Source organism: Bos mutus, chromosome 4 (genome assembly GCF_027580195.1).
Source record: "Bos mutus isolate GX-2022 chromosome 4, NWIPB_WYAK_1.1, whole genome shotgun sequence".
Lineage (NCBI taxonomy): Eukaryota > Metazoa > Chordata > Mammalia > Artiodactyla > Bovidae > Bos > Bos mutus.
The window spans coordinates 56983585-57003518 of NC_091620.1; the positions used below are offsets into that span (position 1 = coordinate 56983585).

Here is a 19934-nt window from a genome sequence, read left to right on the forward strand (position 1 = left end):
CCTATAGTTCAGGAAACAAAGCCATAGGAGGTCATTTTGCAGGCCTTGGTCAGTAAGTAACCACAATTGAAGGGGAATGAGATCAATTATATATCTTGATCAGTCAACACTTAATTATTTTAAAGTCATATCATCGTATGTGGGCATTACTTAAATGACTTGCAAACTAGTTTTGATAACGCCAGTAAATGCATTCGATTTAGGATTGTGTTGTACCAACACTTGTAGGATAAGGACAGACCTCTGCGGTAGGCAGAATAATGGCCTCCAAAAACGCCCACATCCTAATCTCCAAATTTAGGAGTATGTTAGATTACAGAGCAAAAGGGAATTAAGGTCAAAGGTGCAATTAGGGTTGCTAATCACATGACCTGAAAACAGGGAAATTATCCCGGCTTATATGGATAGACCCAGCATAATCAGGGGTCTTAGGTGAAACAGGTCCTTAAGTGAAAGTGGAAAAAGGTCAAGGCATGGCCCCAAAGAACTTGGCCTGACATTGTTGGCTTTGAAGAAGCGCAGGAGGAACAAGTCAACAAATCTGAGTGGCCTCTAGAAGCTGGAAAAAGCATGGACATGTATTCTCCCTTAGAAACTCCAGAAGGAACACGGTCCTGCTGACACCGTGATTTTTAGCCCAGTGAAATCCATTCAGACTTCTGACCTCCAGAACTGTAATAAATTTGTGCTGTTTTAAGCCACTGTGTTCAGGAAAATTTGTTACAGCTGCAATAGGAAACCCTCTCAATCCGAATTTTTCATCTTTAGTACTATTGACATATAGGGCTGGAAAATTCTTTGTTCTGGGGGCTGTCTTGTGAACTGTAGGATCCCTCACTTCTACCCATTAGATGCCAGTAGAGCATCCCTCCCCAGGTTAAGACAACCAAGAATGTCTCCAGACATTTCTTTGAGTGGGGAGAAGAAGGGGAAAATCATCCTTGGTTCAGAACCTCTGCTCCAAACCTACCATCCTGTCCATTTCAATATGTACTTGCCCTCACACACATGGGATTTTGGTCACCGACCTTTTCCTTGTGGATGCTTCTGGACAAAGTCTTTGATGCCAATTGAAAACGAACTACCACACAAAATTGGTATTAATCTCTGATGCCTCAGAGTGAGTTTCATCATTTCGACCAAGCTGGTTTGGAGTAGCTAATGAGTTTGTTGTTTAATCAATAAGTCGTGTCCGACTCTTTTGCAGCTCCATGGACTGTAGCCTGCCAGGCTCCTCTGCTCATGGGATTTCCCAGGCAAGAATACTGGAGTGGGTTGCCATTTCCTTCTCCAAACAAGCTGGTTTGATAAGGAGAGAGAAAAAGGAATCTGAACACGCTATTAAGTGAAAAAGACATAAAAACTGACATCTAGATGGATACAAGGTAAACTCTTCTCATTCCATGCAATGCTCTTTATCAATTAAGCCAGACTGGAGCATGCATATGAGTAAGATGTGATTTCTACCCTTAGGATCTCACTGTCTCATAAGGGAGACTCACAGGCAATTAAAAAAAATATATATGGCAAAACCAATACAATATTGTAAAGTTAAATTAAATAAAATTAAATAAATAAAAATTTCAGTAGAGATTAGAAGGACTATATACACACCATGGTCATATATTTTGAATTAAGATTCTATGGCCTGGACACAAGCTCTGAGAAAGTATAACAATAGAAACAAATATTTGAAATCAAGACTGCCTCAGAAAGTATGTCCATGCCACACATAAGAGGTATATTCAGCAACATGTATGGACCTAGAAACTATCATACTAAGTGAAATAAGTTAGAAAGAAAAAGACAAATATCATACAATATTGCTCATATGTGGAATCTAAAAAAATGATACAAATGACTTACATGCAAAACAGAAATAGACCCAGACATAGAAAATAAACTTTTGGTTACCGAAGGGGAAAGAAAAGGAGAGGGATAAATTAGGAGACTGGGATTAATATATATACACTACTAAAGTGATTCATGGGGTCGCAAAGAGTCAGACATGACTGAGCGACTGAACTGAATTGAAAACAGATAACCAGTAAGGACCTGCTGCTGCTGCTGCTAAGTCGCTTCAGTCGTGTCCGACTCTGTTCGACCCCAGAGACGGCAGCCCACCAGGCTCCCCCATCCCTGGGATTCTCCAGGCAAGAACACTGGAGTGGGTTGCCATAGCAAACAATACACAGAAGAACTGTACAAAAAAGATCTTAACGACCCAGATAATCACGATGGTGTGATCACTGACCTAGAGCCAGACATCCTGGAATGTGAAGTCAAGTGGGCCTTAGGAAGCATCACTACAGACAAAGCTAGTGGAGGTGATGGAATTCCAGTGCTGCACTCAATATGCCAGCAAATTTGGAAAACTCAGCAGTGGCCACAGGACTGGAAAAGGTCAGTTTTCATTCCAATCCCAAAGTAAGGCAATGCAAAAGAATGCTCAAACTACCACACAATTGCACTCATCTCACACCCTAGTAAAGTAATGCTCAAAATTCTCCAAGCCAGGCTTCAGCAATACATGAACCGTGAACTTCCAGATATTCAAGCTGGTTTTAGAAAAGGCAGAGGAACCAGAGATCAAATTGCCAACATCCACTGGATCATCAAAAAAGCAAAAGAGTTCCAGAAAAAGATCTATTTCTGCTTTATTGACTATGCCAAAGCCTTTGACTGTGTAGATCACAATAAACTGTGGAAAATTCTGAAAGAGATGGGAATACCAGACCACCTGACCTGCCTCTTGAGAAACCTATATGCAGGTCAGGAAGCAACAGTTAGAAGTGGACATGGAACAACAGACTGGTTCCAAATAGGAAAAGGAGTACGTCAAGGCTGTATATTGTCACCCTGCTTATTTAACTTATATGCAGAGTACATCATGAGAAACACTGGGCTGGAAGAAGCACAAGCTGGAATCAAGATTTCCAGGAGAAATATCAATAACCTCAGATATGCAGATGACACCACCCTTATGGCAGAAAGTGAAGAGGAACTAAAGAGCCTCTTGATGAAAGTGAAAGAGGAGAGTGAAAAAGTTGGCTTAAAGCTCAACATTCAGAAAACTAAGATTATGGCATCTGGTCCCATCACTTCATGGCAAATAGATGGGGAAACAGTGGAAACGGTGTCAGACTTTATATTTGGGGCTCAAAATCACTGCAGATGGTGACTGCAGCCGTGAAATTAAAAGACACTTACTCCTTGGGAGGAAAGTTATGACCAACCTAGATAGCATATTCAAAAGCAGAGACATTACTTTGCCAACAAAGGTCCATCTAGTCAAGGCTATGATTTTTCCAGTGGTCATGTATGGATGTGAGAGTTGGACTATAAAGAAAGCTGAGCACCAAAAAATTGATGCTTTTGAACTGTGGTATTGGAGAAGACTTTTGAGAGTCCCTTGGACTGCAAGGATATCCAACCAGTCATCCTAAAGGAGATCAGTCCTGGGTGTTCATTGGAAGGACTGATGCTAAAGCTGAAACTCCAATACTTTGGCCACTTCATGAGAAGAGTTGACTCATTTGGAAAAACCCTGATGCTGGGAGGGATTGGGAGCAGGAGGAGATGGGGATGACAGAAGGTGAGATGGCTGGATGGCATCACTGACTCTATGGACATGAGTTTGGGTAAACTTCGGGAGTTGGTGATGGACAGGGAGGCCTGGCATGCTGCGATTCATATGGGCTCAAAGAGTCAGACACGACTGAGTGACTGAATTGAACTGAACTGATATAGCAAAGGGAACAATACTCAATATTTTATAATAACCTACAAAGGAAAATAATGTGAAAAGAACATATATGTGTAGACATATACATATATGTGTATCCCCTTCATGGATCACTGCCTTGTCATGGCAAAGGGGCTTGCATAACTCAATGAAACTATGAGCCATGCCATGCAAGGCCACCCAAGACAGACAGGTCATAGTGGAGAATTCTGACAAAATATGGACTTGGGCAAACTCTGGGAGATGATGAGGGACGTTGAGGCCTGGTGTGCTGCAGTCCATGTGGGTCACAGAGTCAGACATGACTTGGTGACAGAACAATATATAGGTATAAATATATATCTGAATCACTTTGCTTTAGACCTGAAAGTAACACAACATTCTAAGTCAACTATACTTCAATTTAAAAAATTAAATTAAAAAATATTTAAAAGAGGTATATGCAGATTACAACTGGAAGCTTCCAGAGCATGGATTCACATTGGCAAAAAGAAGGAGGAGTGACCCACAACCCACACAGGAGAAATCCATGCACGAAGAGGCAGGACAGGAAAGCATATGGCGCATATCTAGAGTCAATCAGCAACTCCAAATAGATATGGCTGCTTCAAGGTAATTCCAAATATGCATCATACTCAAGTTTTAAAAAAATAGATGCCATAGGAATGATTTTTATTTAAAAATGTATTATCAGTCAAGAAATTCTTCAAGAGTAGATGCTAAGGATTTAACCTAGATTCTTCTCTCTTCCTAATCACCCAACCTTGTGCAAGGTGCTTCTCTGTACCTCTGTTTCCACATCTGTAACATGGCAATAATAACGTCTACCCTGAGGGTCCCTGAAGGAGTTGTATATCCAGACTAAGTGCTTTATATTTGTTCCTATGAAAATCACTAAAAGTGTTATTGCCAACAGAGCCTAAATAATGGATGGACTACAGTTCACCTGTAGGACTCCTTGCTACAGGGCGGAGTGTTGGGTTTGACCCCATGAAGGCACTGGCACACACTTTGGGGGAGAGACCTAGGAGTGGGGAAAGCAGCCATGGCATGGGACACTCCAGGGCCAGCAGAGGAGCAGAGAAGGGGCAGTGGGGAGAAAGTCCACGCTTCCTAGAACAGAGAAGGACGACTGTGTTTACAACCTCACCCACGTGCCCCGGGGTCTCAGACTGAGAAGTCCCTGCACATACCGCACAAGAGACCATGTGCAGAGCAGTCACTCAGAACTTTCCAACTTTCCAGATGGACATTAGGGAGTGGTGAGGCCCTTGGTGAACTGGAGTCTTTGGAAGGAGAGGGTCATTCCTCTTCCAGTCAATAGTTGTCATGAAAATGTTAGCAGATCTCATTTTTAAATAAGAAAAGCTGGAAATCAGAAATGTCATGGGGAACTTCTCATGTTTTAAGAAGATAGCTCATTGGTCTGTAAGCAGATTCAGCCTACAGACCACCCTTGCGAGACGCCAGGTTAGAGGCTTATAAAATAACCTTTCCTGCCGTGTCTTTTGATGTGAGAACACCATCAGCAAGAAGTCTGGGTACTTTTCTTGTAAGATTCTGATGAGCCCCAGAGGAAGAAATTATTTCCAAGTTTCTCTGGAAGAATCTATATATTGATTAAAGTAGTGTTATTACCCTAACACCGCTTTACTGCTACTTTTACTGCCTCAGCTGGCAGCTTATCAAGCTCTTCAAGGTCAGGAGGCTAGGAATCATTTGCTATCTCTGTCTCCTGGCCCCCACAGCCAGGTCCTATAAAATGGATCTCTTCAGTATCTCATACTGTTCATGGGGTTCTCAAGGCAAGAATACTGAAGTGGTTTGCCACTCCCTTCTCCAGTAGACCACATTTTGTCAGAACTCTCCACCATGACCCGTCCATCTTGGGTGGCCCTACATGGCAGGGCTCATAGTTTCATTGAGTTAGACAAGGCTGTGGTCCATGTGTCTAGATTGGTTAGTGACTGTGGTTTTCAGTCTGTCTTCCCTCTGATGGAGAAGGATAAGAGGCTTATGGAAGCTTCCTAATGGGAGAGACTAACTGAGGGGGAAACTGGGTCTTGTTCTGATGGGAGGGGCCATGCTCAGTAAATCTTTAATTCAATTTTCTGTTGACGGGTGGAGCTGTGTTCTCTCCCTGCTATTTACCTGGGGCAAACTATGGTGGAGGTAATGAAGATAATGGTGACCTCCTTCAAAAGATCCCATGCACACACTGCTACACTCAGTGCCCCCAACCCTGCAGCAGGCCACAGCTGACCTACGCCTCCACTGGAGACTCCTGGACACTCACAGGCAAGTCTGGGTCAGTCTCCTGTGGGGGTGAGGATGAGATGGTTGGATGGCATCACTGACTCCATGGATATGAGTTTGGGTAAACTCCGGGAGTTGGTGATGGACAGGGAGGCCTGGCGAGCTGCAGTCCATGGGGTCACAGAGTCGGACACGACTGAGCGACTGAACTGAACTCAGTATTTCGTAGATCTGCTTATACCCACTGACACTTCAGGTGATGCTATCCTATTGTGAAACCCTGCTGATGCTTCCTAACAGATCCTCATGCATCCACCTGACCAGGTCCTCCTGCACACTTCACTCTGAAAAGTAGCCATCCAAAGCATACATCTTATGAGCTTGTGTCACTACTTCACTTTGGAACCACTCAATGATTCTGTATCACTATTGGAAAGTCAAAACCTGAGCTCCTTGGCATTACATACATGTCCAGACAGCACTGAATATTTGCATGTGTCTGAGTGCTGGGCACAATGGGAAGCTGGGACTATCAGGTAGGGGCCATATTATAAAGAACCTCGAATGCCATGCTGAGGAGTTGGCTCCATCACATAAGCAGTGCAGAGCTATGGATGGTTTGAAGCAGAGATGAAACTCGTCTGGTCTAAATTTTCTACTTTTCAACACTGTTTGCTTCCTTCACAGCACATATTATAGTTTGTAATTATTTCACTGACTTGTTTACTTTTTCCAAATTTCCCATTTAACTCAAGACTATGAAAGGAAAGAAACCATATATGTTTTGTTCACATTTATTTCTCTACTACCCTGTAAGTGTCTGGCATATCATAGGAATTCAATTAAAAGTTGTTGAATGAATGAATAAATGAATGATGCATGCAGGAATGAATGAGTAGAATGAACACAAAAATAACCATGGGTTCCATTCAACCCACACCCACCTCACCATTCTCGTTTATATAAAGACCTTTCAGAACTATGTCAGGACAAGCTGTGCATTTTGATGAAGTTTTGTAATGCAGGATAGAGCAGCAGTGACTGGATGTTAATGACATGCATTTTTATTGACTAAAGCACAATGCAGAGCAGCCAGTAGTAAGTGATTAGAGGAATAAGACCTTCAAAAGTGCATACAGGCCATAATTAACTGAAAAGTCTGCTCACTGTTACTAGGAGCATAAATGCCAAGACTTGGTATTCAACTTGGTCTATAAACATGAAAGACCAAGAGAATTTGCAACAGACTTTAGTCAGGTTTGCCTTCTTTTAATTCAAATCGATCAAATTCTTTAACAATTTGGATATTCACTGAAACATTATCAGAGGTCTTCTTTGGGCAGTTAGATTTTCTCGGTTTTCTAAATTTTCAGTAATAAATATGTATTACTTTAAAAATTTAAAAAACAGGATAAACAACAAGGTCCTACTGTATAGCAGAGCAATACTCAATATCCTGTGATAAACCATAATGGAAAAGAATATGAAAGAGAATGCATAAATATGTATAACTGAATCACTTTGCTATACAGCAGAAATCAACACAAAATTGTAAATCAACTATATTTCGATAAAAAAATTTCAGAAAGGCAATAAAACCTTAAGAAATGCTTCCTAAGAAGGGAATCAATTTATTGTGTGTTGTCTGAAGCCCTATTATTGATATTTTTCAAATCCTTTCTATACCTGTTTTGATCCTCACAATCATGAATTTTTAGAGTAGGTGGAAATCTTATAAGATCATCTCATATAACTTTCTCATATTTCACAGGTAAAATTTTGACTACCTGGTATCCTTTCTCCACTGCAAGTAATTCTAATAAAACTATCAATCATGAGGATGAGTAGGGTGGGGGGAATGTGGAGAGGCTAAGAAACAAGATCCAAACTAAACAACCAGAGAGTAATTTAAATAATTTCTCTAGAAACAATAAATAATCCGGCAGTGTTCACATGACTCAAATGGCCATCCTGATTATTTCTGCTGGGAAGAGGTTTATTCTTTTTGTGGTTGGCCCTCAAGTTAAGGAAAGATGTGGGCCTGGAATGGCATTCAAACTTTGAATGACACGTGCTTGGCCCAACTCCTTGGATTTCCCGGAAAAGTATTAAGCCAATAAATTACCTTTTATTTTGCTGAAGGTTGGACTTTATTTTCTGTCACAGACATCAGAGAGAAATCTTAATAAATAACCACCCATTACTAATGCCATTTGTCCCTTTTATTTAGTTTTTAAAAGAAAGGCAGACTGCCATACGCAGCACCTCATCTGGGTGTGTCTGCAATTTTGTAAGCCTGACTACCCTATACTGTCCTGCAAATGGACCTGAAGAGACTGACTGAAGATCATGGCAGGGGAGTGCAGCTACCCATGTAGGCTTGACTGAAGGCTGGTTCTACTCTACAAGTGAAAGTTGTCCTCTTCTAAGTGGGCAGCTTTGGGAGGGATGCGCATAGGAGCAGTGAGGAAGGAAAGGGACACTTGCCTAGCCAGCTAGATCAGCCAAATCATCCCTAGTGATCAATGGGGCGACAGATGTCACAGTCAGATCACCCTCATTGCGGTCAGATAGCCCTCACATCTCGTCTTCTTTATTAAGGTCTCAAAGATGAGGACTCCAAGATATCCCTGAGTCTCCTATCTCTATGATTTTTTTCTAGTAGTAATAGAAAAAGATAATTATTTATGTTCAACTTAAACTTTCTGCTATAATTTTCAGTTAGAGACTTTTGCTTCTACCTGAGATAGAGTAACAGAACTGAATTTACTTTCCTATTGAAACAACAGCAACAACAACAACAAAAAACCCGTGAAAAAAGATTTTCAAGTCACTGGATATTAGGCAATGAAGGATAGCGATCCTGGAGATAGCTAACTAATGAGGTGACCCCTAGCACTGCCTCTGATTATTGCCTTGAGAGCATTTATAGTCTGCAGTCTATGAAGGGGGAGCCAAATAGACCCTGATGGACTCCCTGAATTGAGAGTCTAGGGAGATGAAAGGAGCTTGAGTTTGCAAGGCTGAGTACCAAAAAGGAGACAACTTCTCAGAGGGTGATCTGAAGAGGTTCCTTGGGTACTCAGCACAGTACTGATCAGCGTATGCACTTAAGGAAACTACCCAAATCTGGGTGCAAACTACCTTGAAGGATTAGAGAACAGTGTCCAGTGCTCACACGGAATAGTGAACTGTGCCTGTTTCTGCCAGTCAGAGAGAAAAACACATGGTTCATATACATTGGGTAGTGCCCAGTAAAATTATATAGTAGAGAATAAGTGGTCTTAGCCGAGCACAGTTCTGAACTCACCTAAAAAATATCATAAAAGCAGACATATAAGATCTGTTTCAAAGTAACTTAATTCCATCCCAGAACAAAGTTCAAGGATATTTATAGGAATATAAAAATACTCAACCCAAAAGGATAAAATTCACATTTGGCATAATCAAAGACTATCAGGTATGCAAAGAAGAAAGAAATCATGACCCATAATGAGATGAATCTATTAATAGAAACTGATCCCAAACTAACACAGATAGTAGAATAAGCAGAGAGGACATTAAATCATTTGTTAGAACTGTTTTTTATCCAGTATGTCCAAAAATTATGGAGAGACACGGAAATTTTTAAGACCCACTTAGAACTTCAGGGCATGAAAACTATCATGTCTAAGATATAAAATACATTGGATGGCATTCAGAGGAGATTAGACATTTCAGGGGGTAAAATCAGTGAACTTAAAGGCACAGCAACAGAAATGATCCAAAATCCCATGTGGCACTAAGTGGTAAAGAATCCACCTGCCAGTGCAGGAGACACAGGAGATGCGGGTTTGATCCTTCAGTCAGGAAGGTCCCCTGGAGGAGGGCATGGCAACCCACTCCAGTATTCTTGTCTGGAGAATCAATCGCATGGACTGAGGAGCCTGGAGGGCTACAGTCCATAGGGTCACAAACAGTCAGACATGACTGAAGTGACTTAGCACACACACACACAAAATGAAAACCAGAGAGTAAAAAGAATCGCTTTCTCTTGCCCCACCTACACCAAAAACAGTGAGTTACAGGTCAATTACAGGGAGCCTAAAATGTATGTATTTGGGGTCTCTAAAAGAGACAATAGATAAAGGGATATGGACAGAAAATATATTTGAAGAAATAATGGCTTAAAATTTTCCAAATTTGACAACTACTATAAACTCATGGTTTATTATATACATATATATATATATATATATATATAGTTCAGTTCTGTTCAGTTGCTTAGTCATGTCTGACTCTTTGCGACTCCATGAATTGCACCATGCCAGGCCTCCCTGTCCATCACCAACTCCCGGAGTTCACTCAAACTCATGTCCATCGAGTTGGTGATGCCATCCAGCCATCTCATCCTCTGTCGTCCCCTTCTCCTCCTGCCCCCAATCCCTCCCAGCGTCAGGGTCTTTTCCAATGAGTCAACTTTTCATATGAGATGGCCAAAGTATTGGAATTTCAGCTGTAGCATCAGTCCCTCCAAAGAACACCCAGGACTGATTTCCTTCAGAATGGACTGGTTGGATCTCCTTGCAGTCCAAGGAACTCTCTAGAGTCTTCTCCAACATCAGAGTTCAAAAGCATCAATTCTTTGGTGCTCAGTTTTCTTTATAGTCCAACTCTCACATCCATACATGACTACTGGAAAAACCATAGCCTTGACTAGATAGACCTTTGTTGGCAAAGTAATGTCTCTGCTTTTGAATATGCTATCGAGGTTGGTCATAACTTTCCTTCCAAGGAGTAAGCATCTTTTAATTTCATGGCTGCAGTCACCATCTGCAGTGATTTTGGAGCCCCAAAAAATAAAGTCATCCACTGTTTCCCCATGTATTTGCCATAAAGAGATAGGACCAGATGCCATGATCTTAGTTTTCTAAATGTTGAGCTTTAAGCCAACTTTTTCACTCTCCTCTTTCACTCTCATCAAGAGGCTTTTTAGTTCCTCTTCACTTTCTGCCATAAGGGTGGTCTCATCTGCATATCTGACATTATTGATATTTCTCCCAGCAATCTTGATTTCAGCTTGTGCTTCTTCCAGCCCAGTGTTTCTCATGATGTACTCTGCATAGCAGTTAAATAAGCAGGGTGACAATGTACAGCCTTGACGTATTCCTTTTCCTATTTGAAACCAGTCTGTTGTTCCATGTCCAGTTCTAACTGTTGCTTCCTGACCTGCATATAAGCTCATGGTAAAGAAAGCTGAGCACCAAAGAACTGATGCTTTTGAACTGTAGTGTTGGAGAAGACTCTTGAGAGTCCTTTGGACTGCAAGGAGATCCAACCAGTCCATCCTAAAGGAGATCAGTCCTGGGTGTTCATTGGAGGGACTGACGTTGAAGCTGAAACTCCAATACTTTGGCCACCTGATGGGAAGAGCTGACTCATTTAAAAAGACCCTGATGCTAGGAAAGATTGAGGGCAGGAGGAGAAGGGGACGACAGAGGATGAGATGATTGGATGGTATTACGGACACAATGGACATGGGTTTGGGTGGACTCTGGGAGTTGGTGATGGACAGGAGGCCTGGCATGCTGCAGTTCATGGGGTTCCAAGAGTCAGACATGACTGAGCAACTGAACTGAACTGAATACACTCATGGATCAAAAAAAGCTCAAGGAAGCCCGAGGCTAAGAAGCATGAAGAAAACTATACCACAACCCATCCCAATCAAACTGCTAAACTTATTGACCATAGAGTCCTAGGAACATCATTTAAAAATTACTGTTCCCATTCAATGTTCTCATTTTTAAATTTTTATTTATTTGGCTGCATGCAGAATCTTCTTTTTTTAAATTTTATTTTATTTTTAAACTTTACAATATTGTAATGTCCTCATTTTTAGATAAGGAAACTAAATTTCAGAGAAGTAATTTGCTCAGTAACATACAGAATGTTAGTGTCAAAGTCCAGTGTTTTTTCCTCAACTTTCAGCCGGAAACCTTGTCATTCTTGAAACCTCCTTGGGAACGTGCTATCTTTCTGTAACCGAGCAGGATCTTATGGGGCCTTTTAGGGACAGACCCCTCCCCCCATATCCTCTGATTTAGTTCTCCTCTGAACTACCTAGATAACAGTATCTGATGCACATTTTCTGAGTTATTTTACAGATGCTATAACCTCTACCAAATGGAGGAAAGTAACCACTTGATGATCATGGAATACCCAATCCCCAGACCTGCTGGTGCCTGAAGACTGATAATGTAACCCCCTGGGACACCACCCTGTTACCTCACCATCAACCCATCAGACAACTGTGCATGAGTTGATCACATACCCTGCAATTCCCCTCCCTTACCTTGCCTTTAAAAATGCTTGCCTGAAACCCATCGGGGAGTTCGGGTGTTTTAAGCATTAGCTGTCCTGGACTCCTTGTCTGACACCTTTAAATAAATGCCACACTTTGCTTCACCACAACCTGATGTCAGTAGATTGGCTGTACTGCAAGGGCAAGCAGACCCAGGTTTGGTTTGGTAACACTTCCAAAACCAATTTCACAGCCTATAACATTGCCTTTCACACTCAAGGTTTTCTTTCAGCACAAACTCTACAACTCGAAGAGTCAGTGAATGCCTGGGCATTTGGACGGGAATGAGACTAAACAACAAAAACAGAAATCTTCAGACCATAAGCCTCTGCAGGGAGTGCAAGCTCGCTGTGAAATGTCAGGTGAAAGACAGTGCTGTGTATTCTGAGGTGGCAATTCTACTTGGAATTGGCAGCCATTTTTCTGTCATCACTTAAGTCATTTTCCTGTTCAGCTCAGAAGGCAGCCCTGGCTCTGCTAGGAGTGACAGATGCTATGCTGAGCAGAGCCCCCAGCCCAGCCCATCTCAACAGCCAGGCCCACTTCAGCAACGGCTGAGTGAAAGGGGCAGATGTGGAGCCAGACTATTTTGACAGGAGATTGATTTTCTCCTCTCTGCCCTGCCCCCACCCCCACCCCAAGCTTTTTCTCTTTCCTTATGGATTATTCCTACTTTCAACTAAAAGCAAAGAGGAACAGCAAGAAAATTATTCTGGAAGGGTTGGGGAGACACCTGGGAGGAAAAGCACAAAAGGAAAACCTCAGAGATTTTCAGTATTAAGAATGGTTAGGGATCAGTCCACCCTGATTTGTTTGTCTGTGCCTGGTGGTATGATTAAGGGCAGAAAAAGGGAGGGAGACGTTATTATTATTATTTTTTTTTAAGATATCTTGATACAGAATTCATTTCAAAGAGATTCCTGATCCTCTGGATGGGAAAAATAACCTAACAGAAATTTTGATTATGATGTGAAGCCCCCTGGGAATAGATAACCTAGATAAGAAGGTTACAGAAAAGAACTGAAATCAGGTTTTTTTTTCAAAGAGATACTAGCACTGCCGTTCACTGCATTCATAATAACCAACTTGGGAAAACAAACTAAATGTCTACCAACAAATGAAAGGTTTTAGAAAAGGTGGTATATACATACAACAGAATATTATTTGCCTTTTTTTAAAAGAGGGAAATCCTGCTATATGTGACAACACGGATGAACCTTGAAGACATTACACTGAGTGAAACAAGCCAGTCATAGGCTGAATATTGCAAGACTCCACTTAACGTAAGGTATCTAAGATAGTTGAATTTAAAAAAAAAACAAAAAAACAAAGAATAGAATGGTGGTTGCCATGGGCTTGTGGAAGGGGGAGGTGGGAATTATAACCAAGAGGAACAAAGTTTCAGGTAAACAAGATGAAAAGCTCTAGAGAACTGCTGTATAACACTGTGCTACAGTTAACAACAATATATTGATTGTTCTCTTAAAATCTGATAGGAAGGCAGATCACGTGTTCTTACTGCAAGTTTTTTTATTTTAAAAAAACGGGGAGGTGGTAAGACAATGAGGAGATAAATTGTTCTGCATAATGAAAGGGAATTTGACCCTCTGGTCAAATCTAGGGTCACTAGAGTTTGCAAGCTGGGGGCTGTTGACCACAGAGGGAGGAGAGTGAGGGAGAGCAGGGCTGAGGCCTGGAACCCAGCAGAGAGCAGGGCCAAGGGCAGTGGAGGCTGAAAACTTTACGTACAATACCTCATGTCATCTACATAAGAGCCCTGTGAGACTGGCATTGTCTCTTATCCCATTTTACCCAGGGGGAAACTGGGCATTCCAGATGTAGCTGGCTTGTGCTTGTAGAAGCTGAGTGTCCGAGTCTGGATTCCAAACTGATTAACTGTTCCTGAGGTGTTCTTTCCACCACACCAAGGTGAATGGGGCGGCTTGGGCTAGGACCTGGAGAGCAACTCTCTAATTTCAGCTTTACTACTGAGTACTGGGCTTCCCAGGTGGCACTAGTGATGAAGAACCTGCCTATCAATGCAGGAGACATCAGACACCGGACTTCGACCCCGGGGTCGGGAAGGTCCCCCAGAGGAAGGCACGGCAACCCACTCTAGTATTCTCAACTGAGACTCCCGTGGACAGAGCAGCCTGGCGGGCTGCAGTCCATAGGGTCACTAAGAGTCGGACATGAAGCGACTTAGCATGCACACGCACATCTGGAGTACTAGCATGAACTTGGGCAAGTTATTTCCCCTTTCAAAGCCTCAGTGTCTCCATTTATATTAAAAAAGTTGATTTCAGCCTTGTCAGCAAACCCTTTCTTCTAACAGCCTGTGGTTTTGGAACCCAGCAGAACCCTGTGCCCCAACCCTCTGCGAGTAAGTACAAAGACCCCTCTATGTTTCCTGGCTCTTGTTTGTAGAAAAGCTGCAATCTCCCAGGCCTACTTGAGTCAAAAAAGAGCAGCCTCAAGCAGTTAAGGATTAGGACAACAGAGTCACAGACTCACTGTCTGATGCAGTTGTTTTACAGATACTATAACCGCCTTCAGCAGAACCCCTTTTGGCTTGTCACTTCAGCAAAGCTTCACTGGAACTAAACGTGGTTTCAGACACTCCTGTGCTCTGCTCACCTCTGCCCCAGCACACTTTCCAAATCTTTTGATCACACAATACTTTGCCTAACCTGTTGGTTCTTTCTGCAGATCAAAGAAATGGAGACTAAGTAATTAACAGATGACCAGATCTCTTCCCCAGCTTTCCCTTCAGTAATCTTGTGAACAAACTGTGTGAACAACATAATGTCTAGAGGAAGATCACAAAAGCTGAGAACCCTGCAACGCAATGGGTTGGTGGCGGGAATGACCCTGGCCCCTTTCTCAAAGACTAACTGAGATGACTTCCTCCTTTCCCCTTAAAAGCTTCATGACCAAGTACAGTCTTCAGAGTTGGTTTTGGGGGAACGTAACTCCACCTTCTCCCAAGATCGCTGACTCTCTGATTAAAAGCAACTTTCCTTTTCTCCAACAACTGCCTCTGGGATACTGAGTTTTGAGTGGTGAACATCTAGGCCTGGGATCGGTAACAGATTTTATCAACCTAAGTGGGTGCTGCTGACCTTTTAAATGAAATGCCTGTCTCCCTACTCCCTCTGTTCCCTTCATATTGAACTGAGGGCCCATCGTGTGCCAGGCACCAAGGGAAGTACCACTTACAAATCATGATTACTGGAGAAGTTGAGGATTTTCTCTCAACCACCTGCTACATCTATGGTGGGTCTTTCTTTACATGTGTATTAGTATCTGAAAGTGTCTATTTGTTTTTTCAATATTGAATGGAGAATAATTATAATATGTGCATAAAGTATAAATAATTACAGTTAAGTCACACCTTTATACCCACTACCCAATTTGAAAGAACACATAACCTTCAACTGTGAAGACCCATGTGTGTCTCCCATTCTCTGAAAGACAGTCACTAATTTTACTTAAAATCCACTTTTCTTCGTATTTTACATTTTAGTCCCTTAAAAATGTGTTTAACTTTACATGTTATTGAACTTTTCTCTATATGAACTCATATCACATATATTCTTCTACAAATTAATTTTTTTTTGGTTTAGCAATATTTCCCCAAGAGTCATGCATGTTATTGCCTACAACTGTTTTACAGTTTTACATGTTCAACGGGACACTGCAGGATGACTATACCTCAATGTCTTTATCCATTCTATTGTTGACTGCAGACACACGGGCAAGTGATCTTCTGGTTGTCTGCTGTTAAGAACACCTGGCAGTGAACTTCTTAGATATGTCTCCTGATGCACGTTGTTTGTTTTTTTCTGGGATATAAACCTAAGGAGTGGAGAAACTAGGTCATAGTATGTATAATCTCAAATTCATCAGGTAGTGCCATATATTTCTGAAAGTTACCCTCCACAGGGAGTGAAGACTTCCTGTTGTCCCACCCTTTTCCCAGTACTTTCAAAATCTAATCAATGTTGTAAATTATAAATGTTGTCACTATGGTTTCATTTTGCATTTCTCTGATTATGAACAGGTTGGATTGGTTTTTTTTTAAAGATGGTTCATAACCATCTGCATTTCTTTTTCAGGAAATGTGATGTTTTGGGCCAATTTTTCTTTGTATTTTTTTACTCTTTTAGGATTTCTTTATTCTGGATACTGACCTTTTTTATCAGGTAGACAAACTGAAAATACCTTCTATACATCATGGATTGCTTCACTTGTTTCATCGTCTTTTGATGAATAGAAGTTATTAACCACAACACAGTGAATCATTCACTCCTTTCCTTTTACAGTTAGTTTTAGAGTTTTAGGAAGTCCTTCTTTGAGGAAATCCTACTTGAGGACATAAAGACAGATAAAGAGCCCTGCTGCTGCTGCTGCTGCTAAGTCGCTTCAGTCGTGTCCGACTCTCTGTGACCCCATAGACGGCAGCCAACCAGGCTCCCCCATCCCTGGGATTCTCCAGGCAAGAACACTGGAGTGGGTTGCCATTTCCTTCTCCAATGCATGAAAGTGGAAAGTGAAAGTCAAGTCACTCAGTCATGTCTGACTCGACTGCGGCCCACCAGGCTCCTCCATCCATGGGATTTTCCAGGCAAGGTACTGGGATATTAAAATATAGGTCAATTTAAGGTGAACTAGTATTTTTATCGGAGAAGGCAATGGCACCCCACTCCAGTACTCTTGCCTGGAGAATCCCATGGACAGAGGAGCCTGGTAGGCTGCAGTCCATGGGGTCGCTGAGGGTTGGACACGAGTGAGCGACTTCACTTTCACGCATTGGAGAAGGAAATGGCAACCCACTCCAGTGTTCTTGCCTGGAGAATCCCAGAGACGAGCGACTTAGCAGCAGCAGCATTTTTATATCTTAAGTTCAGTTTATTGCTAGATTCTTGTTTGCATCTTTGTTCATGAATGTAACAGACCTGTGATTTTCCTATCCTGACTTCATCCTCTCTGCTCTTGTTATTTAATGTTACAGTTGCCCAAAAGCTGGGGTTCTTTTATTTCCTATTTTCTAGGTGTTTGTATGGGATTGACATGATCTGCATCTTAAATGTTTGGCTGCTGCTGCTGCTGCTAAGTCGCTTCAGTCGTGTCCAACTCTGTGCGACCCCATAGACGGCAGCCCACCAGGCTCCCCCGTCCCTGGGAGTCTCCAGGCAAGGACACTGGAATGGGCTGCCATTTCCTTCTCCAACGCGTGAAAGTGAAGTCGCTCAGTCGTGTCCAACCCTCAGTGACCCCATGGACTGCAGCCTACCAGGCTCCTCCATCCGTGGGATTTTCCAGGCAAGAGTACTGGAGTGGGGTGCCATTGCCTTCTCCGAAATGTTTGGCAGAAGTCTGCAAAACTCTCTGGATTTATTATTTTCTTTGAAGAGAGATCTTTAAAAATTACTAATTTGATTTCTTTGCTGGGGATAAGACTACTCCTAATTTCTACTTTTCTTGGATTAATTGCATTTCTCTAGAAATTTAACCATCTAAGTGTTCAAATTTATTGACAAAATTGTGATAACTTCTCCTCCACCTATTCTCTGCAGCTTCTGTAATTCACCATTCATAATTTTTATGTCTTGTTTTCCTCTCCATTAAGAATTTTTTCAAATAACCAACTTTGCTTTTTTGATATCTTTATTTCATCAAGTTCTGCTTTTATTTCCTTCAGTTTGGGGATGGGGTAGTGTGCTGTTCTTTGTCTATATGCCTGACATTGATATTCGAATTCATTTTTAGTTTAATATGTGCATTTTAGACTATATAGAGAAAAAAACATACTCCTAGATTTGCTTTAAATATACCCCACAAGCAGTTTGTAGTATATCATTGCTCTATTTTTTCCTCAAATTTTCATCATAGATTCTTCATTGATTTATGGCTTATTTAAAACTGTTTTTTAAATTTTATATTAATTTCTCACATTTAGGGATTTTAATCATTACTTCTTTTGAGAATTGCCATGTGATCCCATTTAGGACCACTTTTTTCATTTAACCAATATTGTTACATCAGTGAAATAAACAGATTGAAAATGTTTGCCTTCCTGGAGTTCATGCTTTGTCAGTTCTTGGAAATATCCCACATACTGGAATAGGAGGTGTATTCTTCATTTGTTTAGTGTAGTTGTACTATAAAGGACCATTACATTAAGATTCCTTTATTGCTAAAACCATGTATATCACTAGTGACTTTTTTGCCTGCTTATTACATCAATTTCTGTCACATTTGTTATAATTTCCTGCTGTTTGTGGATTTGTCCACTTCTCTTGTTTTTAATTACCACCCTAGGGGGCATATCCTTTTTAAAGGTAAGAATGAGTCTCAAATAATAACATGTCTTATCTTACAAAGTTTGCAAACAATGGACCCAGGATTCTAATTTAGTTGTCTCAATTATGGTAATATGAATTGTATGACTGCTGTCATGTTTTGTCTAATATCCTTATCTAGTGACATGAGTCTCTCCCCATCCTATGCAAATTTCCTCCTCCCACACTTTAATTGAACTCCTAATCAGAGTTCCCAGCTTCCTGGTCAGCAGTGAATGTACACAGCACTGGCCATCATAGTATCCTGGGCCACACAAACCAAATGAGGCCAAAGAGAGTGCTTTCTTTGGAGACAAACATATCCATCTTTACCATATTGTTTCCCAATAGTTACTGGGTTACCAGCCATTTCTGAATGTATCAAGGTAGCTAGTTAGGATATAGAGAAGGAAATGGCAACCCACTCCAGTACTCTCGCCTGGAAAATCCCATAGACCGAGTCTGGTAGGCTGCAGTCCATGCGGTTGCTAGGAATCGGACATGACTGATCGACTTCACTTTCACTTTTCCCTTTCATGCAATGGAGAAGGAAATGGCAACCCACTCCGGTATTCTTGCCTAGAGAATCCCAGGGACGGGGGAGCCTGGTGGGCTGCCATCTATGGGGTCACACAGAGTCAGACACAACTGACGTGACTTAGCAGCAGCAGCTAGGGTATGTTAATGATGTTAATTTTTGTTTAATTATTTATCAAAGAAATTTTTCTTCTACATATGATATCAATCTAAAGAGATCCTGCATTTCCTTATTATTTCATCTCCACAGTTAGGATACATAATCTTCCATTTCTTTTAGTTTAAATAATTACAGTGCCACCTAGAATTTACTGCAATGTTGAATAAAGCATGTTTTATTTAAAAAAACTATTAAGCATTTCCACTTCCTAGGCACTGTGTTAGGAGAAACTGTGCATTTGGAATGGACTAAGACACAGGTCCAGTCTGAAAGGACACAGTGCAGTACAAGTCATATTAGATGTGTGGAATTTAGGAGTGATAGGAATGTGGACAGTGGGGACAGTTCACTCTGCCAAGGGGAAGGCAGTTAGGGAAGTCTTCACAGAGGAGTTGACATTTGAGTTAAACTGCATCTTGAAATAAAAACCGATCAAGAAAGTATATTCCAGGAAAATGAAAAAAAAAAAAGATCAGCAAAGAGAAGAAAGATTCTCCACAACAAATATTAAATTGTCAAAGTGAATTTTAAATTAGTTTATTTTTATTCTTT

General features: G+C 41.3%; 1 long non-coding RNA gene across 1 annotated transcript in view; it reads right to left on the reverse strand.

Annotated features, from left to right (window-relative positions):
• The window catches only part of LOC138987622 (uncharacterized), a 96449-nt gene that overhangs the window by 73918 nt on the left and 2597 nt on the right, over positions 1 to 19934 (reverse strand). Inside the window, exon 2 of the long non-coding RNA XR_011464006.1 lies at positions 16056 to 16199. This is a non-coding gene — a long non-coding RNA (uncharacterized lncRNA). The remainder of the gene's footprint in view (positions 1 to 16055; positions 16200 to 19934) is intronic.